Source organism: Vulpes vulpes, chromosome 14 (assembly GCF_048418805.1).
Source record: "Vulpes vulpes isolate BD-2025 chromosome 14, VulVul3, whole genome shotgun sequence".
Classification (NCBI taxonomy): domain Eukaryota; kingdom Metazoa; phylum Chordata; class Mammalia; order Carnivora; family Canidae; genus Vulpes; species Vulpes vulpes.
Window position 1 is genome coordinate 47250163 of NC_132793.1, and position 24924 is coordinate 47275086.

Consider the following 24924-nt stretch of genomic DNA (forward strand, 5'->3'; position numbering starts at 1 on the left):
GGTCTGAAAAATCAAAATGTAGCAACATAGGTATGTGATTTGGACATAGGAAGGTAAACCGGAAGCATCAGTTGAAGGACATCAGGAAGAATTAGAGCATGGGCTGGGAAAGGGCAGGCTGCCCCAGGCATGGAAATTTGTAGAGCAGTTTGACTCTTTAGGCTGTGTACAGGTACAAATAAGTAGTGCCTATAAAAAGATTTTTTTGAAAGACAGAAAAAAAATATAAAAATATCACAACCTTAATTCATGAGCTTCGGGTAGCTTTTTATCTTGTCTAATTTTCAGTCATTGTTTCACATTTCCTAAAAAACATTTATCATTATAAAGTAAGGAACAAAATAATCTGTAATATTGATGAGAAAAACATGGAGATGGGCCTTTGCCAACTCTTCCTCTGCAGACAAATGTTCCAAAAAGGTTTCAAAACCTCTTTGTAACTAGATTTATCTTTCTAAGCAGATAAATTTCATTCTGCAGTGTTGAGACAAATTCCTAACCTGACTGTGCTTTTTTTTTTTTTTTTTTTATGATAGTCACAGAGAGAGAGAGAGAGGCAGAGAGACATAGGCAGAGGGAGAAGCAGGCTCCATGCCCCGGGAGCCCGATGTGGGATTCGATCCCGGGTCTCCAGGATCGTGCCCTGGGCCAAAGGCAGGCGCCAAACCGCTGCGCCACCCAGGGATCCCCTGACTGTGCTTTTTTAATTATCACCATAATTATTATTAGAAAAAAAACTAAAAAATAGCCAACTCCTGTTGTGTCTGTATGCTATGTAGGTCACCGTGCTAAATTCTCTACTTGAATTATTTTATGCAGATTTTAGGGACAGCCTTTCGAGAAGAGTCTCTTTATTATTACCCTTATTTTACAATGAGACATTCAAGCCCTAAAGAGGTGAGCTCAACTGCAGGGGCAGCAGCAGCGGGCCAGGACACAGACCACACGTCAGTTCATGTTCTCCTGCCATCACCTTCAGTTTCTATTGTTTCGACACCAGCACATTTGATCAAACATGCTGAGAATGACTCCTTGCTGTTACTACTGCCGTTGACACTTATTTGTTGAGGCTAAATTATAATCCAGCACTGGCCCTCATGCCATGAGGAATACAAGGCTTTTAAGTGATTTGTCCACGTCTGAGGGGCTGATGGTAGGCGTGTGCATGCCTTTGCTCAGGCTGCCATAACTTAGGGACTGAGTGGCTAAACAACCAAAATTAATTTCCTTGCACTTCTGGAGGCTGGAAGTGAAAGATCAAGGTATCTGCAGTACTGGTTTCTTCTTAGGCCCCTCTCCTTGGCTTGTAGATAGCTGTTGTCTCTCCATGTCCTTGCCTGGCCTCCTATGTATATGGCTGATTCCCCTTGCTCTTCCTTCCTTTCTTTCTTTCTTTCTCTCTTTCCTTCTTTCTTCCTTTCTTTCTTTTCTTATTTTCTCTTGACAATTATTTAAGACCTTTATTAACAGATGCTTGCTGTTTGTTGACTTTTTTGGAAAGAATCAGGTTGTAAACTTTTATTACAAGTTCAAAATGAGGCTATTAAAACTCTCAACTCCACCAGATATGAAACAACTTAAGAATCTTTAAAGATGTGTTGAGGAAAACCAAGCTTCAAAAAAATGTTTGTCATTGCCCAAAAGAGATGTCTTTAGGTAAAAATAATAAAGCCCCATGCTGCATAGATAATGCAGAGATTCTCGTTATCTAGTCAGTGGGCTAAAAGTTTATTTCTTATGCCTATTCATTTCTTCTTGTTGGGTGATGAATCAGAGTGATGACAGAGAAGATACATTTACTCAGCTCCCCCTTGCTGAAACTTGGGAGGAGACAAATTCTCAGCTGGTGGATTCCCTGCCTTTGTCTCTTTGCCAACTTGTATTTTAGGGTTTTCTGGGCATCATTGTCAGTAATTGAAGTTGTGATGGTAGTGACACTGAGGTGGCTGCTGACATTGGATCTCACCTCCTTGATTCTCCTTAGCTTTTTCATTGTCGTCCTCTCCGGGCTCTCTTTGGCAAGCAGGCCCATGCAGAACAATGGTTTATAACCCAGTATGTACTCTGTCTCACTGGACTACCTTGTTCTCCTGCACCCTGGCTGTCAGCACCTTCCATCCCTTATTCCTGCTCAGGAGGGTTGGAACGTGGGGTTCGATGCCCATAGGCTCTCCACGAGGACAGAGATGTGGAACTGTGCCTGCGATTGGGCTTGTGCTGTTGGGCCCAACCCCTCTGACCCCTCCTACTTTTCCTCACAGTCACTATTCTGGTACTTGTGCGGGGGATTGCATGGACCCCTGTGACATGGATAGTGTCTATAATAGTTACGGTATGCTGTATATTTACCATCTTGCACTGGAGCTCCACCAGGACCCTTCACATTTGCTGCCTCCTCACACTTTTCTCCTTCAACATCAAACTCCATAGTCTCTCCCACTCCGACTGTGAAGTTAACTCCTGGGGTTATTTTTTTATGGCAATATGATGTACAGATACACCTTCCTTGATATCATTTCTATTTCTTACTTGAATCATTTACTGTTTGCTTACCTTCATTGCGATGACCTTGTACCCACCAGTAGGCACCACCCATGTGAGGCTGCCTGAGCCTTCACTTGCTGGGTGGCTGTCCCTAATGCCTAGATTGGTATGAGCAGTGTTGAGAGTAGGATGGTGGGTGGCTGCTGGGTCTGGGCCTCAGTATTCATAGTTGTGGGGATGGTAACTAGAGTTGGGTTATTTTCTCGGTGGGGGATGGTGGCTGGGGAGTTGGGGCATGTGGTAACTAGGCCAATGTCAGTGATGGGGCTACTCAGGGCTCTCTGGAAACAGATCTCAAATCCTACTACCAGTAGAACTCTGAATAGCTCTTGAAAGAACTTATCTCCAAACACAGTCACATCCTGAGAAAATAGGGGACAGGACTTACATTAAGTGAATGTCCATACCCATGAGCCCCAAAGTAGGGTGACCAGCCAGCAATATTAACATCCCCAGGGAACTTGTGAGAAATGAAATGTAGACCCTCCACCCCAACCCACTGAAGCAGACCCCTGGGAGTGGGGTACAGCCATCTGTGTTCAACAAGCCCTCTGGGATGTTCTGACCCAGCTACAATTTGAAGGATAACCTTGCCCTGGGACAAGCTCAGAGGATCTGAATTCCAGAGACATAGATGCCACTGAAGGAACTTCACCACTAAGTACACATCAGGCAGAGAACAAAAAGGAATGTTTGCATGGCTTTATGCTTACAAAGCACAGAGAGAATATATTTTATTTATTCTTAGCATAAATGGGCTGCTACTATCAGGCACCTGCCCTAAGGTGCCCAGAACTGAGCTTGTTTGCCTGAGGCCACACTAGTTGGAGGCAAGGAAAGCCAACCCCAGGTATACAGGTAGGGCAAGTAGCTGCTAAGGTAGGTAGTATGCAAGGCAGGTAGTAGGTAGGAGAAGTCAGGTGGCAGGATGGGCAACATGTGACACTCCTAACTTTTAAGATGGTTAGTGACTCACCAATCCACCTAGCTGGGGAGTGATGATGTCAGGATGTAAATTCTGCTTCTCAGACTCTTTGATCCTTGTTAGCACAGACCTTGCACTCAGGCATAAGTCCCCCTGAACTGCCCTGTTCGCCCCTGCCCCAATCACCACTTGTTCCTGTTGGCGGAATCACAGATGCCCTATTTGCTAGAGTCCAACATTTTCCTTTGAACTCTGTTTACACGAAATAAATTCCACTTTTTATTACCCATGGGTTTCCAAGCTGTGGTGTAGTATGGCTTATGTTTTATGATGTGTCTGCATTCACAGGGTCTATCTCCTAACAAAACGTGAGTGACCGACTGCCCAGTGTGGGTTAACTGCCGTGGTGGGCTTGCTGATGCCTTTTCTATTTCTGGAAAGCACTCCTGCCAGGGCACAGCCTGCCAAAAACCTCAAGCAGGTGATCACAAAAAGCCTGACTCTCAGCCTTCAAGGCAGGCGTCCTCCTGCAGATGAGGACTCAGTGGCCAGCACCCGCAGGGCCAGGAAGGACCCATCAACAGCCAGGGATGCCCGCTGTTAGTGCCACCATCACATGTCTTCTGAAAATACGTGAGTTGAGTCTCCTTGGACATCCCACACGAGGGGCTAAGACCAAGGCCTCACTTCCTCTTTCTCCATCACTTGCGCCCTTTCAAGTGTCTCATCTCCCACGTTTGGGGAAGTGATTCTTACCTAAATGTCCCAACTGTCTTTCCTTTTGCAAAGTGGCTCACTCCATGGCAGAAGGGAAGCGTCCTGCCCAAATCCAGATGAGCCCTCGGATGTTCACCGGTGTCTCTGAGCCAGGTCAGCCAACCTCTCCCCTGGAAAAGCCAACAGCACCTCCTCTGCTGTCCCTCTGAGCCCACCTCCCAAGGCAGCACGGAGCCCAGAGCACATCGCCCTCCGCCCGTGGTCACCAGAGGTCTAAATGTGCAGGCTCGCTTCAAAGCCAGGCCCCCAGACAGAATGTGTGCTTGTCTATGCTTCAGTGGAAATTAAGCCAAGAATGATGTATAGATGAAAGTTCTAACACTTTTCCTATTTAGACAGCAGGAGGTGTCCAGCCCCTGAAGTTGCTCACTGTCCCTCAATGTCAGGGGAGCATGGGGTTAGCACGTTGTCTTGGGTTACATCACCTGCTGCTCTGCCCTCAGTGACTTGCATCATCAGTACTGGCCCTCTTGCTGGAGCAGGACTGAGACTTCTCTGAACAGGACTGGGACTTTCTTAGACACTTTGGACTGGAGGGAGGTATTTTCAACAGCACAGGCATGGACACCAGTGGGCAGCAGTGTGGTTGTGCAGAAAAGCACACACATTGGCCCAGAAAGGACAATGCTGAAACCTCCCCTCTTGCTGTTGACCAGCCAGTCACCTCAGACCAGTGGCCCATCCATGCAGCACTCACTCAAAAATGACTATGGTCCCTTACTCTGAGCCAGACACTGTTCTGGGCACTGGGAGACAGCAATGAAATGCTGTGACAGGGTCCCTGCTTCTGTTTGACATCTCTTCTCGTGGGGGAGACAATCCACAGCAGATAGACAAACCGGAACAACATCATTGGGGGATGAGTAAAATATGGAAAATTTCAAGCCGGGTTGGTGATGGGGTGGAGCTGCTGCAGTGTCTTCCTCATAGGAAGGTGCTATTATTATGCATGATAATAACCATGTGGCTCTCAGGGCAGCCACACAGTCCTCTTAGTAACAAGAAAGTGCTACCCTGAGCAGAGCATCCCACCTCCAGTCCTGGGTCCTCACAGAGAAGCGACTCTTCCCTTCTTGGCTTTATTGTGATGAAGAAAGATAGGAGGACCAAAGGCAGACTGAGGAGCAGGGTGGGTATTCTGCTCAAGAGGGAAGTGGATGAGATTAACAGGTAAACCCTGTGTGTGCTGGGCTGTACCAGCACTGGGCCTATTTCCGCCACTGAGCTCTTGCGGTTGAACCACAGCCGAACTGGTGTCTGGAGGAAGCCTGTGACTACAGGGCCATCTCAGCAAAGGTCCCCTGCAGCATGCCTGCAGACCATCCTGGTAGGACTCCCGATCTCCCAGCAGGGACCCCGGGGTAATGCATCGGTGGCCTGTGCCCCTGCACCATGAAAGGAGTAGAACACCCATGAAAAGGGACTATGGTGTGATTGCATTTAAAATCAGCTTTGCTCAAAATCTGTCTTAAATGTCTATAAGAGAATGGGCAGAGGCCTTTTAAGAAAGTGCTGTATGCACTTGCTTCAACATGGATGGAACTGGAGGGTATTATGCTGAGTGAAGTAAGTCAATCGGAGAAGGACAAACATTGTATGTTCTCATTCATTTGGGGAATATAAATAATAGTGAAAGGGAATATAAGGGAAGGGAGAAGAAGTGTGTGGGAAATATCAGAAAGGGAGACAGAACATGAGAGACTCCTAACTCTGGGAAACGAACTCGGGGTGGTGGAAGGGGAGGGGGTCAGGGGGTGGGGGTGAATGGGTGACGGGCACTGAGGGGGGCACTTGATGGGATGAGCACTGGGTGTTATTCTGTATGTTGGTAAATTGAACACCAATAAAAAATAAATATATTATTAAAATAAATAAATAAATAAAATAAAATAAAGAAAGTGGTGTATGTGAAAACAAGTCAGGGGAATGTGTTTAAGGAAAGGGAATCCTTTTGGGACTGGAAGAGCATTAGGAAGGAGGCAGCAGAGTCTGGGGACAGGGCCGGGGGAGTCTGAATCTCTGAGGATGGAGGCGGGGGTCAGATCCAGGAGAATGGGTAGGTGATGGCACCATGGGCTAGGAGGGCAGGGCTTGTGTGGCACTAACTCATGTGCTCCAGAGGTCCCCTAGGAGGCTATGTTTTGGTAAAAGGGAAGCTTTGTCTTTCTTTTTCTTTGCTTTTCTTTTTGTTCCTAAGGGGGATTGAGAAAACACTTCCCCAATCTCCAGCTAAGGGGTTATGGTTGGGTTGAAAGTGGATGGGAATTAGGGACACTGTTTATTCTGCTCAGCCCAGTACTATTTCCTGTCTACAAACTTTATGCCAATATAGTCAAGAGACTTAGGAAAACAAGACACACCAACCTCAAAGCCTGTACATAGACACAGCCCACCCATCCAGAGTAAATAGCTTCTAGCCCCAGGGCCTCCATCCTGTGAAGCCCAGTATCTTTCCTGATGTTTCCTCAGCAGTGTGGCTCTGTCAGGCAAGGACTGTTTGGAGAATGGACGCTGAAGTACAAATCTAGACACAGCAGGGGTCCATCCGTAGGTTTTTTTCTTGAAGCATCACATGCTCTTCTGATAGCAGCACTGAATACACTTGTATCAGTAGTAAAACACCACTGCACTAACAACACGACTGAGTGACATCATGTCTTCATTCCAAAGACCCTGGGAACAACATCTGAGCCACCATTGCTGGGGCAGGGTGGGGGTTGGGGTATGGGGACAGCTCTTCCAGGCCCCACTGTCTCTCTGGAAATTACCACAGACATACCTCATCTTCTTGTGCTTTGCTTTATTATGCTTCGAAGAGGTTGTGCTTTTATAAATGGAAGGTTTGTGGCAACCCCGCATGGAGCAAGTCTATTTCCACCATTTTCCAACAGCATTTGCTCACTCCGCATCCCTGTGTCATGTTTTGCTAATTCTCACAATATTCCAAACTTTTTCCTTACTATTTGTTATGGTGGCCTGGGATTGGTGATCATGACTCACTAAGAGCTCAGATAATGATACTTTTTTAGCCATAAAGTATTTATGTACATTGTTGTTTTAGACATAATGCTGTTGCACACTTAACAGACCACAGTATAGTGTGAACATAACTTTTATATGCACTGAGAAACTAAACAACTCATTTGACTCATTGTCTTGTGATACTTGCTGTATTGCAGTGGTCTGGAACTCACTCTGTGATGTCTCCAAGCTATATCTGTACTGTCAGAGGTACAGATGTCCTGGACGTAGTCGGCTGTGCCTGACACACTATCACAGCAGCAGTGTCACAAAGGAGGCAAGTCTGCCACCCAAAACAAGACGCAACTGTTTAGCTGGACCAACCTATTCCCAGGAAAGATTTGGACAATGTGCCTAAATTTGTTCTTTTCTGTTTGTCCCAATCTATACTTCTGCCCCTTTACAGATAGCTGCAGAGGGTGCAGCCCTGCTACAGGGGACTGTGGATTCACTCTTACCTGAATCTCTCTCCACAGCCAACTTGGTGTTTAATGTATGACATGTCTTAAACTGTCATATGGGTGAACAAAAGAGTTCAGAGTATGCCAGCCCAAAACATGCCACTTCAGCATTATTATTTTGAGCCAAACACATTTGAAATTCAACTGATGCAGAAGGAAGGCTTCCCGGAGCTTTCCTTATCTGAATAAAAGCAAAAACTTCTGGGAAATGGGAACTGCCATAAATTCTCTCTCCTGGGGAAGTTTTATGGCTGGGAGGAAAACAGAAAGTTGGCACCGAGATGGACCTGAACAAACAAACCTTATTCCATTAGTTCCCCCATATTTTGACTTTCCCATAGCATGCCACCCTTGGAAGACTTCGCCTTGTCACTCTACAAACAGCTGCAGAAGTGCTTACATTAACCTCAGTGATAGTGGTGACACAAGCTCCACGCTTTCAGGGAAAAACTTGGGGCACCTTGGAAGCCCCATTATACATCAGCTGCTCAAATATTCCCTCACTGCCAGATTCATCACAGAGCCAACAACGGCTCAGTTGCCTCCACTATCACTTAACCTGAGACGGGACTCTTCACCAGAGTCTGGACTTATCCAGTTGACGTCTGAGACACACTCCAGCTGCTCTGACGTTGAAGGCCAGCCCTGAGTGCAACCCAGAAAGTGAGTCGTCTGGAGGTTGCCATATGAGGGTGTTCAGCAGTTCTGATGACCCCACATCTCTTCCATGGGCCTCCCACTCCACCACCCATTCCCACCGTTAGAGTCTCTCCTATAGGGTAAAGTAGGAGACCACTACCCTCCACAAATGGCAAGACAGTAAATGAGAGGAATAAGGATTGGAATTTACTCTGAGTTCACCCACACAGCAGGTACTTAAGCCTCACGCAACCCACCAGCAGTAACTGCTACCAACCCACTTCACAGATTAGGAGGCTGAGGCTTCCAATTTCTTACCAGGATCACATGTGAGCAAATGGAAGAGCTGAACCTAGAACTCAGATCTGTCTGGCTCATTCTACATTTTTTTTTTTGTCAGAATTGACACAGACCTCAAAAACAAGTGACACAACTTCAACAAAGAATATCTAAGAGAACAAATTATTTTAAGATTTATGTGGAATCAGAAAAGACCCCAAATAGCCAGGGGAATTTTAAAAAAGAAAACCATAGCTGGGGGCATCACAATGCCAGATTTCAGGTTGTACTACAAAGCTGTGGTCATCAAGACAGTGTGGTACTGGCCCAAAAACAGACACATAGATCAATGGAACAGAATAGAGAACCCAGAAGTGGACCCTGAACTTTATGGTCAACTAATATTCGATAAAGCAGGAAAGACTATCCACTGGAAGAAAGACAGTCTCTTCAATAAATGGTGCTGGGAAAATTGGACATCCACATGCAGAAGAATGAAACTGGACCACTCTCTTTCACCATACACAAAGATAAACTCAAAATGGATGAAAGATCTAAATGTGAGACAAGATTCCATCAAAATCCTAGAGGAGAACACAGGCAACACCCTTTTTGAACTTGGCCACAGTAACTTCTTGCAAGATACATCCACAAAGGCAAAAGAAACAAAAGCAAAAATGAACTATTGGGACTTCATCAAGATAAGAAGCTTTTGCACAGCAAAGAAACAGTCAACAAAACTAAAAGACAACCTACAGAATGGGAGAAGATATTTGCAAATGACGTATCAGATAAAGGGCTAGTTTCCAAGATCTATAAAGAACTTCTTAAACTCAACACCAAAGAAACAAACAATCCAATCATGAAATGGGCAAAAGACATGAGCAGAAATCTCACAGAGGAAGACCTGGACATGGCCAACACGCACATGTGTTGCTCTGCATCACTTGCCATCAGGGAAATACAAATCAAAACCACAATGAGATACCACCTCACACCAGTGAGAATGGGGAAAATTAACAAGGCAGGAAACCACAAATGTTGGAGAGGATGCGGAGAAAAGGGAAACCTCTTGCACTGTTGGTGGGAATGTGAACTGGTGCAGCCACTCTGGAAAACTGTGTGGAGGTTCCTCAGAGAGTTAAAAATAGACCTGCCCTACCACCCAGCAATTGCACTGCTGGGGATTTACCCCAAAGATTTAGATGCAATGAAATGCCGGGACACCTGCACCCCGATGTTTCTAGCAGCAATGTCCACAATAGCCAAACTGTGGAAGGAGCCTCGGTGTCCATCGAAAGATGAATGGATAAAGAAGCTGTGGTTTATGTATACAATGGAATATTCCTCAGCCATTAGAAACGACGAATACCCACCATTTGCTTCGACGTGGATGGAACTGGAGGGTATTATGCTGAGTGAAGTAAGTCAATCGGAGAAGGACAAACAGTGTATGTTCTCATTCATTTGGGGAATATAAATAATAGTGAAAGGGAATATAAGGGAAGGGAGAAGAAATGTGTGGGAAATATCAGAAAGGGAGACAGAACATGAAGACTCCTAACTCTGGGAAATGAACTAGGGGTGGTGGAAGGGGAGGAGGGTGGGGGGTGGGGGTGAATGGGTGACGGGCACTGAGGTGGGCACTTGACGGGAAGAGCACTGGGTGTTATTCTGTATGTTGCTAAATTGAACACCAATAAAAATTAATTTATTTTAAAAAAAGAATATCTAAGAGGTGAAATTAAACTTAAAACAAAGATTGAGCTGTGACCATTCAGATCTGGTTTTGCTAATCCCTCCCATTCTGATTCCATTATGTTTTACGCTTATCAGCCATTGAGCTAAAAGGGAAACTCCCCAAGTCTGACAACACCCTCAACATGTGCCACAGTGCCAAATTATCCTAGGTCCTAGGAAAACACCAACACTCTTTTGTTTGTATGAGAAATATTCAAATATGTATATGCTTAACATGGAAATAAAATCCACTTTCCCAAGAGATATTTTCTAGTTTCCTAATTTGGAAAAAAAAAAAAATCCCCTTTCATCTGAACTTGTCCTGAGAATGTCAGTTTAGTTGGAAAGTGGGTTTGCCAATGAAGTGCCCTCCTCACTAGCCCCCATGAGTACCTTGTTCACCAGCTGGACCCTTGTCTTCCCCCTCAAAAGGTAGGGTTTCAGGTAATCAATGAGTTTCTTGGGATCTTAGGCAAGATAGTCCATTTAAAAGGATTCCCCACAAATTTTTTAAATGATTTAGGAATCTGCAAAGACTTCAGGAAAGAAAGAGACTCATCTCCCTAGAAATGCCTATAGAAAGCATTAGAAAACTGCTCCATACTCAGAAAGCAAGGAAGAGAGAGGGGAGAGGGAGAGGGCATTTGACTTCTCTCTTGGACTTGACACATAAGGATTTGTATTGGAAAATTGGGAGGATTCTTTTAGATTTAGATTCCCTAATTGTTCAGATTTTAGACATCCAAAGAACTAAATCAAGTTTTTGCTTTACTTGCAGAGGCAGTAGTGTACTAGGAAAACTATAATAACATAAAATTTTCGTTGAGATTCCTGAAGGAGAAATATCTTAGACTGGGTTCTTCCAAACAATTGCTTGAGACAAGGATTTGTTGCGGCAAGTAGCTTACTTGGGAGTCTTCTTAGGAAGCAAGAGTAGGATAAGGGTGATGAGCTATGGTAGGACAGCCAACAAAAGATGTTTCAGTGTAATGTTAACACTGTGGGCACAGGGCTGGGTCCCACTAGGAACTTTCTGGGACAATGCACTTTGGACTCCTCCCACCAAGGGAGGTGGAATAGCTACTCTATAAGCCCCATCCCCCCTGGGGATGGGGAGCGATGAGCTACGTTCCTCGGTGGCTGCATGTACAAACCATATCGTATCCTATGGAAGTTAAATAAATAATAGTTGAATTCTGTAGATCAGAGACCTGGGGGTCACCAGGAGGCCCTGCTATTCCAGTCTCTGGACATGTCTCTCACCTACTTTTCTCTCCTGTGGTTGATGCCTGTAATGGTCTCTATGGGAAAATTTTTGGAACAGCCATTCGCAGTACCCCAGCAACCTCATCATGTCCTCTGAGAGACTTGATTCAGATTCCTAGCCCAGGGTCCTCACTTTGGGCATCTTGGTCCTGACATGCTCTCCAGAGCTTTGGCAGCCACCCTGGCAGTGACACTGCTGAATGTGTCCTCAGAGTGACCATTTCATGACCCAATTCCTGGATTTGTAGAGGGTCTTCCCATAGATTTGTCCACTGAGGGAAAACTGTTGGCCACAAATAAACCACCAGCTCTTGCTTAGCCTCACTGGAAGAGATGTAAAGTTGACCAAACCTTACCACTCACAGTCCTGTTCCCTCCTATGTAGACCCAGCATCTCATGCCAGAGGCCAGGGTCCTATTCCCTGTGTCCCTGGCCAGCCTGCACATCCTGCTGGCTTTGAGCCAAATATCCACCTGGCCTGTGAAATCAGGTTCTGCCTCTGCCATAGTCCTGCAGCCCACCTTCCTCAGACCCCCATCACCACAGTCTTCATCAATCCACATCCTTCTGAGGCCTAATAGCCCAGATCACAAACGTGGCTTCACCTCTCTGAAATCAGAGTTCTGAAGCACTCCCTTCCTATACTATGTTGTCCTACACACACACACACACACACACTCACATATACTCACAAACATGCATGCCTTGACTCAAGAAAGGATTTCCTTACCCATAATTCACATGAAAAACTCCTGTGTGAAAATATTTATAAATGTAATTTAGGACTCTAAAATATTCCAACTTGTACAAGAGCATTCTTAAATGCTGTTTAGCACTAGAAAAGTGATCCACCTCACTGAGTTAAGGTTTTTTCCCTCCCAATTATTTTATTGTAGTGCTTAAATACACATAAGATAAATTCAAATCTTAATAATTTTAAGTGTACAATTGAGTATTGTTAAATACATTTATACTGCTGTACAACCATCACCACTATCCATCTCCAGAATTCTTTTCCAAATCTTGCAAATTTGAAATTCTATAGCCATTAAACAGTAACTCACCATTCTCCTGTACTGGTGGTCCCTGGTAACCACCACTCTACTCTCTGTTTCTATGAATGTGACTACTCTAGGCCCCTTAAATAAATAGGATCATGCAGTATTTGTCTTTTTGTGACTTATTTCACTTAGCATAATGTTCTTAAGGTTTATTCATGTTATAGCAAGTGTCAGAATTCTCTTCCTTTTTAAAGGCAGAGAATGATATATTCCAACATATATAACATTTTGTTCATCTATTCTTCTGTCAGTGGACATTTGTGTTGCCTTGCTTGGCTATTTTGAATAATGCTGCTATAAATGTGAGTGTCCCAATACCTCTTTTAGTCTCCCTTTTTAGTTCTTTGGGGTATACACCCAGAAGTGGAATTATGACCCATATAATTCCATGTTTAATTTCCTGTAGAACCACTAGCTTTCCACAGCAGCTGCACCATGTTGCTTTCCTGCTGGCAGTGCGGACAGTTCCACTTCCTCCACATTCTTGTAAACACTTGTTATTTTCTGGTCTGGGGTTTTTTGGAGGGTTTTGTTTTTACTTTTGTTTTGGATAGTAGCCATTCTAATGGGTATAGTATTTCACTGCAGTTTTGATTGACATTTCCCTAATGATTACAGATGTTAAGCATCTTTTCATGTGCTTGACCATTTGTAGGTCTTTTTTGAAGAAATGTTTATTCAAGTCCTTTACACTTTTGTAATCAGGTTATTTGATTTGTTATTGAATCTTAGGGGTTCTCTATATATTCTGGATATCAGTCCCTTATCAGATATGTGATTGGCAACTCTTTTCTCTTGTTATGTAAGTTCTTTTTACTGTCAGTAGTGTCTTTTGATAAAGAATTTTTATTTAATTTCATGAAATTCTATTTGTCTGCTTTTCCTCTTGTTGCCTGTGTCATTGGTATCTTATCTAAAAGACCATTGCAAAATCCAATGTTATGAAGCCTTTTCCCTATGTTTTATTCTTCTAAAAATTTTATAGCGTTAGCTCTTACATTTAGGTATTTGATTTCTTCTGAGTTAATTTTTGTATACAGTATTAGATAAAAGTCCAACTGCATTCTTTGTCATGTGGATATCCAATTTTTCAAACACCACTTGTTGAAAAGACTGTCCCTTCCCCATTGAATGGCCTTGGTACACTTATCAAAAATCATTTGACCATACATGCGAGAGTTTATTTCTGGGCTCTCTATTCTATTCCATTGGTCCATATGTTTGTCTTTATGCCAGTATCACATGACTTTGTTTACTGTAGCTTTGTAATAAGCCTTAAAATCAGGAAGTGAGAATCCTCAAACTTGGTGTGTTTTTTTTTTTTTTCAGAATTGTTTCATATACTTAGGATTTCTTTTTTTTTAATTTTTATTTATTTATGATAGTCACACAGAGAGAGAGAGAGAGAGGCAGAGACATAGGCAGAGGGAGAAGCAGGCTCCATGCACCGGGAGCCCGATGTGGGATTCGATCCCAGGTATCCAGGATCACGCCCTGGGCCAAAGGCAGGCTCCAAACCGCTGTGCCACCTAGGGATCCCTACTTAGGATTTCTTGAGATTTCATATGTATTTTAAGATGGGATTTTTTATTTCCACAAAAATTAACTTTGGGATTTTGATAGTAGTGCTTGTGTTAAATCTGTAAATCATTTTGGTTACTATTGACATCTTAACAAAATTAAGTCTTCTAATCCACAAATATGGATATCATTCCATTTATTTACGTCCTTTTACATTCCTTTCAACCATGTTTTATAGCTTTTAATATATAAGTCCTTCAACTTCTTGGTTAGGTAAATTAATAATTATTTTATTATTCGTAATGCTATTGAAAATAAATAGAATTATGTACTTAATAATAACTAAATAAATAATAAATACAATTGTGTTTTTTAAATTTCCTTTCAAGATTTTTTATGTATGTAGAAATGCATCTGATTTTATGTGTGGTAGTTTTGTATCTCACTGCTTTGCTGAATTTGTTCATTTGTTCAAATAGGTTTTTTTGGAATCTTTAAAATTTTCTACATATAAGATCACACTATTTGTGGACAAAGATAATTTTACTTCTTCCTTTTCAATATGGATACCTTTTACTTCTTTCTCTTGCCTAATTGCTCTGGCTAGAACTTCCAGTATTACATTGAATAGAAACAGTGAAAGTGAATATCTTTCCCTAGTTTTTTGATCTTAGAGAAAAAGTTTAGAGTATGTTGAGTATGGTGTTCATGATGAGATTTCAGATATAGTTTTGTTTTGAGATAGTTTCCTTCTACTCCTGGTTTGTTGAAAGATTTTATCATGGAAGGCTGTCGAATTTTGTCAAAATTTTTTCTGCATCAATTAAAGTGATCAGGTGGTTTATTTTTCCATTGTTCTGTTATTGTGGTGTGTTCTGTTGCTTGATTTTCAAATTTAAAATATATTGAACCGTCCCTGCATTCCAGGAAGAAAATCCAACTTGGTCATGGTGTATAATCTTCTTAATACGTTGGTGAATCCAGTTTGATATTTATTTGTTAAGGATGTTTTGCATCAATATTCATAAGGGATATTGTCTGTAGTTTTCCTTTCTGTAGTCTTTGTCTGGCTTTATTATCAGGGCAAAGCTGGCCTCAGAGAATGAGTTATGAAGTGTTCCTTCTCTTCAATCTTTTTGGAAAGATTGCTGTTAGTTCTTCTCTTAATATTTGGTAGAATTCGTCAGGAAAGCCTGATGAATCAGAGTCAGAAGATGTTTGATTACAGATTCATTCTTCTAATTATTTACAGATGTGTTTAAATATTCTGTATCTTCATGACTAAGTTCTTGTAGGTTTGTGTTTTTAGAAATTTGTCTATTCTGTCTTGATTAACCAATTTTTATAAAGATTTTTATTTGTTTATTCATGAGAGACACACAGAGAGGCAGAGACATAGGCAAAGGTAGAAGCAGGCTTCTTGTGAGGAGCCTGATGAGGGACTTGATCCCAGGACCCCGGGATCACAACCTGAGCCAAAGGCAGAGGCCCAACTGCTGAGCCACCCAGGTGCCCTGATTATTCAATTTTTAAATGTAGAATTGTTCATGGTACTCTCTTAAGATATTTTTTGTATCTGTAGAATCAGTAGTAATGTCCCCACATTGATTTCTGATTTTAGCAATTTGTTTTCACTTTTTTCCTGAGCCAATCTAAGTAAAGTTTTATCAATTTTATTGATCTTTTCAAAGAAACTTTTGGTTTTGTTGATTTTCTGTATTATTTTTCTTTTCCTTAGATTATTTATCTTTGCTATAATTTTTATCAGAACTGAGAGACAGGGATCCCTGGGTGGCTCAGAGGTTTGGCGCCTGCCTTTGGCCCAGGGCGCGATCCTGGAGACCCGGGATCGAATCCCATGTCGGGCTCCCGGTGCATGGAGCCTGCTTCTCCCTCTGTCTGTGTCTCTACCTCTCTCTCTCTATCTGTGTGTGACTATCATAAATAAATAAAAAAAATTAAAAAAAAAAAAAAGAACTGAGAGACAATAAATTTTTGCTGTTTGAGCCACCCAGTCTGTGGTACTTTGTTATGGCAGCCCCAGCAGACTAACACATTGAAACATTTATTTCAAAAAAGAACTACCTAGGAGTGTCTCGGGGACATTGGCAAGTGCATTGAAACCCTGACAATACTCCAAGAGTGGACAATGAGACTTTTGAGCCTCCATGTGAGGAACTCAAAGTTTAAAGAAGTTTAAATGTCTCTAAGGTCATGTGGGTGCTGGGCAGAATAAGGTCTCAACTCTATCCTGGTAGACTGCAGGGATCATGGGCTGAGCTGTAATAGGGACTTTTAAACATCCCTCATACCAGTCAAATGTGTTTGCACATTTCCAGCTGAAATGAAAACCAAAGATGAGACCTTTCATGGAAGCTGAAGAATGATCAAGACATCTCCACTTCTCATCCTCCTCATCACTGACAGCTAGCAGAGATGAGTGTTTGCCATATGCCAGTGTCTTCTAAGGGTCTAATGGAATTTTCTACTGAATCCTGTGGCAATCTCTGGTACCAGCACTATTATGAATGAGATACAGTCATAGGAACTAAGGCCTTTGGGAGGCTGGGTAAATTGCCCAAACTCCTACAAGAAGATGAGCCCTCCAGAGGGGATGGTAGTGCCAGCACATTAGGGAGGGACATGGTTGAGGAAATGTGTCCCGTGGGTGACAGTCCAACCATGATGTCACTAAAGATCTGTGAAACGGGGTGAGTTGGTGCCCAAAGCCATGGGAAGAGAATATCCCTCCTCACCAAACAATATGCAACAATTTCTCTCTTTGGGCTTTGGAAAGCAGAAGAAGAGGGACACTAAGAAGACCAGGACCTTGGTTGCCTGAACCAAGAAGTCTGAGGTATACCCTCTGTCACTTGGCTCATGAAGTGTCCTCAGCCTAAGAGCCCCCATTGTCTCCTCTACATTAGCATTCCCTCTGGAGTTCCAGATCTACTCTTACCTCCATGAAGCCCACCCTAATCCTTGACCCCTCCATCTTACTCTACTCAACTGTCATAACAGAGTATCACAGATTGGGCAGCTTAACAACAGAAAAATGTTCCTCACAGTTCTGGGAGCCAGAAGTCCTTCAGGCTTATCTCCAAATACAGTCACATTGGGGGTTGGGGCTCCAACATAAGAATTTCAGGGGGATACAAATATTTAGTCCATAACATTCCAGCCTTAGTCCCCCAAAATTCATGTCTTTCTTGTAGGCAAAATACATTAATTTAACCCCAACAGCCCTTAACCCCAATGAATTAAAGCGTTAACTTGTCCCAAGATCAATTCTAAAGTCCAAAGTCCCATCTAAATATCCTCTAAATCAGATCCAGATGAGATTCAAGGTACAGTTCTTCCTGAGGCAAAATTCCTTTCCAGCTGTGAACCTGTGAACCAGACAAGTTACATGCTTCAAAATATAATGGTGGGAAAAGTATAGGTGAGGCCACTTTACATAAAGGAGAAATAGGAAAGAAGGAAAGATGACAGGTCTGTAGTAAGTCCAAAACTATCCAGGAAAATTCTATTAGATCTTAAGGCTGGAGAACAATCCTCTTTGGCTTGGTGCCCTGCCAATGGAGGGCAGGTGCCCTCCCATGGTTCTGTGGGGCAGCCTGGCTCCTTCAGCTCAGTGGAAGCACCCACACACACACTTCCACAGTTCTCTACAAGGTCTCTGCCCTCTGAGGACGAAACAGCCCTGTGCCCTGAGTTTGTGGTGGGAGTGGCAGCCCTAATGATCTCTGATTTAGCTCTGAGGTCTTTCTTTGATTTGATTTTTTCTTTTTTTTTTGGAAGCATAAAGCTTGTTCACAGCCAAAGAGTTCTATCATCTAGTCCTGTTAGAATCAAAGAAATCCCACAGCCATCCTTCATTCTATCGCATTTTCTTTGTCTCTTTAGATCAAACTGGCATTGTCTCTGCTGGAATAATCTCACCTCTAACTTCTTAGAAGTGACTGGTTAAATCTGTGGCTCACATCTGCATGAATCCTCATATCAATATGAGTAGTATTTCCAAATCCTTCAGTTCTGGTTCCTTTTTGCTTAACAAAGGATTCCTTCGTCAATTCATCTTTCCCCTCACGTTTTACTGAGAGCACTCAGGAAGACCCAGACCAAAACGTCATTTTACTCAGAAATTTCCTCAGGGAAATACCCAATATCAGTGCTCACAGTTGTGTCTTCCACATACACTGAATACAACTCAGCCAAGTTCTTTGCTTCTTTATAGCAGAGAATGCTTTCCCTCCAGTTTCTAATGACATCACTCATTTCCATCTGAGAGCTCATTGGGATGGCCTATAATGTTTACATTTCCACCAGCCTTCTGCCCATGGTTATTTACATATCATCTGAGAGGAGGGAGACCTTTTCTGCAGCTCTCCTCTTTTCTCTCTGAATCCTCACTAGAATCCCCTTCAATGCCACGTTCTACCCACAAGCCCTTCACAGCTCTTTAGGCCTGTTCTAGCTGGTGCCTCCTCACTCCTCCAGCCTCCACTTATCACCGACTCCAAAAAGCCTTTCCTTGTATTTAGGGATTGGTTACAGCAGTGCCCCACATGTCAGTGCCAAAATTCTGTCTTGGTCTTCTCAGCTGCCAACAAACTACCACAGACAGGGAGACTTAAACAACAGAAATATGTTCCTCACAATTCTGGAAGCTGGAAGAGCAAGAGAAAGGTGCTGGCTGATTCCATTCCTGGAGACAGCCCTCTTCCTGGCTTATGGACAGCCACCTTCTCACTGCGTCCTCACATAGTGGAGAGAGAGTGACTTCTGGTGTCTCTTCTGACAGTCACCAATCCTACTGGACCAGGGCCACTTGATGATTTCATTCATCTTAGTTACCTCTATACAGGCTCCATCTCCAAATATAGTCACATTGCAGCTTGGGGCTTCAACATGTGAATTTGGGGTAGACACCCCAAACCTTCCTCATTAGGATTATCTCTAGGGCTCTGCAAGAATGTCTGTCATCTGTATTTCCTCCTAGATGGGGCCATTCCTCTTTTGCCAGATCTACCCCTGCTATGGACTCCATAACTCCATGACTCTTTCAGTCATTTTTTAGTGGCTCTTTCATGGTGGTGACCTGCCTCTGTGCATGGCATACACGGTAGTTTAGCTGTTGATTGAGAACACTGTATATTCAGCACTGTATGAGTCACAGCCAATGGCAGAAGAATCAACAAAGTAATAAACAATCCTCAGAGTTGGTAAACTCTGTTCCTATGGGAGGCTCTTGCTTCTTTGCTCCTTTGGCAGATGATACACACAGAGTTGCTATTCAGAGCACAGACTCAGAGCCAGGCTGTCCAGGTTCAAATCCCAGCTTTACCATTTTTTAGCTGTGTTACCTTGAGCAGGACATTTAACTTCCAATAACATGGGGATAATAGTAGTCTCTACCTCATAGGGCTGCTAGGAGGATGCAATGAGCTAATATGTGTGTTTGGCATAGAGCAAGACCTAAGGATGACAGCTATGCCATCACAAAGACTGGTGCCCATGCACTGTCACTAGGCTGGCACTCCACTCCCAGCACCAGCAGGGCCTGTTCCCTTAGCAGAACAAGAGCCCATAGCTCTCTTGAAGACTCTTCAGGTACAGGAACAGTCTGATGCAGCTATGCTCTATGATGACCTGGGGTCCCCTTTGGCTCCACACAAGACTGTACCTGCCCTGCTGGCAGAGGAAGAAAAGGCTAGTTTCCGCACACACACCCCACTAGCACTTAGCACAGTGTCTTGCACATGTGCACCTACACTACTAGGTTTTTTAATTAACAAATGCATGAGTGAAGAAACTGATTTGATTAAATAGCTGTTAGTAATAATTACTTTTTATGTAGTTACATGAATTGCTTTATTATCTTTAGATTTTTCTCTGAAATAGTGTTTTTCCCAAATGTATATAAAATGATTGCCACTGGGAGATTGCTATGCCTTATTATCATATAAAGAAATGTAAGTTCTCCTCTAACATCTTACTCTTGAGAGCCAGAGTCACTGATAGTGTTTAAAGCCTGACTAATGTTGTGCATCAGAAAATAGTGACAACTATATTTAATCCCTTAAATAAGCCTCCCAACACCTGTTTAGTTTAGGAAATTGTAGAGACAACTAAAAAGAGAACAGGAAGCACAGAAAAATGGGAGCTGCATTGCTGGGTACTACAAAATGCCAAGGTTACTCCAGTGGATCTGTTTCCAGGTACAGCTTTCATTAGTAAGATTACCTCCTTCCCAGTCACTCCCGTGAAAGAAATGCCAAACCTTCAAAGAATGTCAGTTTAAAGAGATACCACATTATACTCTCCCTTGGATCTCTCCTATCTCAGTCCTCCCATCAGAACAATAGGTTTTATGTCAAGAGCAGAACTTCACAGGGCAACAGTGGTGTGATTCAAGGAATGGCTTACAATGAGATACCACCTCACACCAGTGAGAATGGGGAAAATTAACAAGGCAGGAAACCACAAATGTTGGAGAGGATGTGGAGAAAGGGGAACCCTCCTGCACTGTTGGTGGGAATGTGAACTGGTGCAGCCACTCTGGAAAACTGTGTGGAGATTCCTCAAAGAGTTAAAAATAGACCTGCCCTACGACCCAGCAATTGCACTGCTGGGGATTTACCCCAAAGATACAGATGCAGTGAAACAGCAGGACACCTGCACCCCAATGTTTCTAGCAGCAATGTCCGCAATAGCCAAACTGTGGAAGGAGCCTCGGTGTCCATCGAAAGATGAATGGAATAAGAAGATGTGGTTTATGTATACAATGGAATATTCCTCAGCCATTAGAAACGACAAATACCCACCATTTGCTTCGACATGGATGGAACTGGAGGGTATAATGCTGAGTGAAGTAAGTCAATCGGAGAAGGACAAACATTATATGGTCTCATTCTTTTGGGGAATATAAAAAATAGTGAAAGGGAATAAAGGGGAAAGGAGAGAAAATGAGTGGGAAATATCAGTGAGGATGACAGAATATGAAAGACTCCTAACTCTGGGAAGTGAACAAAGGGTAGTGGAAGAGGAGGTGGGCGGGGGTTGGGGTGACTGAGTGACTGGCACTGAGGGGGGCACTTGATGGGATGAACACTGGGTGTTATGCTATATGTTGGCAAATTGAACTCCAATAAAAAGAAATTTAAAAAAATAAACAAAAATTAAATAAAATAAATAAAATAAAAAAGGAATGTTTGGCTTAAGTTGGGTTTCCCAAGCCACCCCTGGCTGAGATTGGTGGACAATGATTATTAAGGAAGAGCCTCAGGGAGAAGGAAGCAGGCAGTGGGAGTAACAGGACCAGGAAGGGGGAGAAGCCAAGCACACAAGGAGGACTGAGGCCAAGCCCTGCCTGATCCACAGGTGCTCTGGAATGTGAGTTTCAGCTCAGAGTTGTCTGGACCACAAGCATAGGTGGGCTTTCACATTCCCAAAGGTCAGGCATCACTCATGGGCTGCAGGTAGCCTGGGAGCAGGGAGACAGAAACGCTCAGACTTCAGCGCTGTACTGGCCGGTCGAGCAGCATCCACTGAAGAAGAGCTGCCCTCCCTCGTGTAGGCAGTGGTTCCAGAGCAACTGAGGAGCAGGGAACCCAGGATGTATGAAGGGGTCAGAGGGCATCTGATGATCCCAGCAAGGCTCACATCTAGAACTCACTGGGGTAGTTAGCACCCTGTTCCAAAGGAGCAGTGTGAACTCAGTCAGAAGACAAATGAACCGGGCTCCCCATCCCTGCACTGAAGCCACTGGTCAATAGGAGACTGATAAAGAAGGCCGCCCCCCAGTCTCAGACCTAGCCCTGAAGTGCCCAGTCAGGCAACTCAGCAGGCAAAAGGCTCCGGGCCTGCTGTCCCAGAGTTTACCACCCCTTGGCAGGACACCTAGCTGACTCATCCTCAAATCCACCTTGCTGCGGACTTCCCGCTCCTCCAGCCTTGTTTGAGAGTCTCTCCTTGGACAAGCAGCTCGGTGTGGAAGAAAGGGCAGGGGCCTTGGCAGCAAACCCACATTAGATTAACTACTTAGCCTCTCCAAGCTACATTTCTCTAGTGAGCAGAATAAAGATAATTCCTCTACTTCTCAGGGATACGGTAACAAGTGAGGGTAGCCCCAGTAAGGCATTTGCTTACAGAAAACAGCAGTAGGAATTTTAGTCCTTAGCATTATCCCCCTTGTGCTGGGAGAGAAAGCCCATATGCAAGCCTGGTACTCAGGCTCACTAATGCGTAGGACTGTACCTGGCACCTCTCAGAGGAGGTTCTCCTGGATTCTAACACAGAGCTGCTACATGCTGCTCTGCAGACCCAGACACCTCCGCATCAGCACCCCCAGCCCCACCCCGAGCCAACCTGCCACCAGGCCTCCACGCAGGCCCAGAACTTCACCAGCTCCTTCCTCTAAGACTGTCTAGCTGTTCTTCACATCCCTGACTGTCTTCAGTGGGGACTAATGCAGATTACTCAGCATGCCTGCAAGTCCTTGTTTTCTTGGCTCTGCTCCCTTCTCTCAGTGTCATCAGTTGCTTGCACAGTGCTGGGCTGTCTGTCGGTTTGCAACCAAAGACAGCAACACTCTGTATGCAGAAAAGAAAGAATGCCATGGGTTCCCAGAGCACGAAAGAACTTTGGCCCAGGTAAAGTTGTTTGTAGCAGGGTTGATGGTAGGCATAGAGTAAGCCATGCTACAGGAACAAACAACCACAACATCTCAGGGGCTGAACACATAAGGCATTTAAATCCCACCCATTCAGAAACTATTGCATCTGGACATTTCCTCGAGGCAACTGTCCTTCGTGCAGTGACCCAACAATTCAGAAAAGCACTTTGGTGGCCCTGCCATCTGTGGTCTCCTCTGTGGCTGCCATGGCTGGGGAAAGAGACAGAGGAGGGTCAAGCAGGTCCAACTGCCTGGGATGACTTCCACCCACATCCACAATGCCCTCACCAGGAAGAAAGGGAGACTCAGACATTGCACTGTGGAACATTTCTTCTCCCTAGAATTAAACTTTACATAGAACCTCAAACCAGGTTCTGTTTTAAGAGGAAAGGCAGGGAGATCCTCTTGAAAGCCCTCTCTTCACCTCCTCCTTGAAGGATTAGCCTCAACTCTGTGTTTCTGTGGAACATAGGGGGCAATCCAGTGACAGGGTCCATATCCCTCCTTTGACACATTCAGAAAACAACAGCCGACCTAGGGGCTCCTCGCCATCACTCACCCTCTCGTTGGCAGGGTGAGCCTGGAACCATCCAGGTGACTCCTTGCTCTAGGACCAACCTGTAGCATTTTTCAAAGGACAACAGAGTGGGTGAAATTGTCCCCCATCATGAACTTCAAAGGAAATGCTGTGTCATGTGATTATACAATTCTATTTAAATAGTAATACAGGGTGAGAAAAGGACATATCACAATACACCCATATCTTGAAAAGCCTTTGAAGTGCTCGTTGGTACCCGAGAAGGTTTAGAAATTCATCAGATCTTAGGAAATGTCAGAGGAAAATGCATGATAACCAGAGTCAGGATGTTAAGTAAAGAGGCAGGAATTAATCTCCATTCATTAATAGGATGCTGCAGTGACCTTTAAATTAAATCAAAGTCATATCACTGAAGAAAAGGACTCTATTATGAAGTTTCCTCCCACGCCCATAGCTTCTGCCCTCACTCCTTTGCTGCTGGAGCCTCAAGAACATTTCCCTGCTCCCTCCAGCCCTTCTCTGGCTGGCTGAGAACAAGAGGAAGCCAAACATCTGTGCGACTGGGTCACTCTCCTTGGGGCCAAACCCAAACCCATCTCTACTCTTCATAACCTCCTTGCTTCTAGAAAAAGCTCGAGGTCTCCACGCTCCTGTCTCTTCCATCCCACCTGCAGTGGCACCTCCTCCTGGACCAGCCTTGTCCTGGCCCTCTCCCCCTCCTCTCCCTGACCCAGGCTGGCTGGACTGCAGTCAGGTGCCTCCCAGGTGGCTTCCTAGCCCCCAGCCTGGGCTTCTTCCAGCAGCCACCACCAGTGCTTCTCCACAGCACTGCTCCAGGGAAGCCTCTTTCCGCTTATTAAGCCTCCGACTGTGTCTCAGACAGAGCATTCTCACTTCCCTAGATGTGTCCAGAACCTTCCTGACTGTGCAGAGGTGTCAGTGCCTTGCTCTTGCCAGAGAGAGCCACCAAACTTTCCTCACTGCTGATGAAAACTTGCCATCTTTCTGACCTCCCACACGGAATGTTCTCTCTCCCTCCTGCCGACCCCAGCTCTGTACCTTTGCCCACCTCTCCCTGCTAGCTCATGCCTCAGATTATATTGTATGGGCATTCCTTTTATCCCACTCTATGCTAGGCACACAGATTGTGTCCCTGTAATCTTGCCTCCCACAGAGAATGAGACTGCTAACTATATAGACCCACGAGCACGCACACACTTCCACACATACACACATAATATACATATGCACAGGTGCACACACATACACATACATCTATATGCATGCATCCACATATACACATGTGTGCACACGCACACATGCATACACACACATACATACACACACAAAGCCCCATCTCATCACACCCTCTTGGCCCTTCACATGAAGAAAACCCAAGTAATGTGCTTCAAAAAGGAAAGAAAGTTTGTGAAATAACCCCTAGAGCATTCTAGAGCTGACGTGTCCAGTGCAG

The 24924-nt window shown here is 44.1% G+C and overlaps 1 pseudogene; it reads right to left on the reverse strand.

Annotated features, from left to right (window-relative positions):
• Positions 1–1796: 1796 nt before the first annotated feature.
• Positions 1797–2538, reverse strand: LOC112922666 (Y-box-binding protein 1 pseudogene; annotated as a pseudogene).
• Between the last annotated feature and the right edge of the window lie 22386 nt (positions 2539–24924).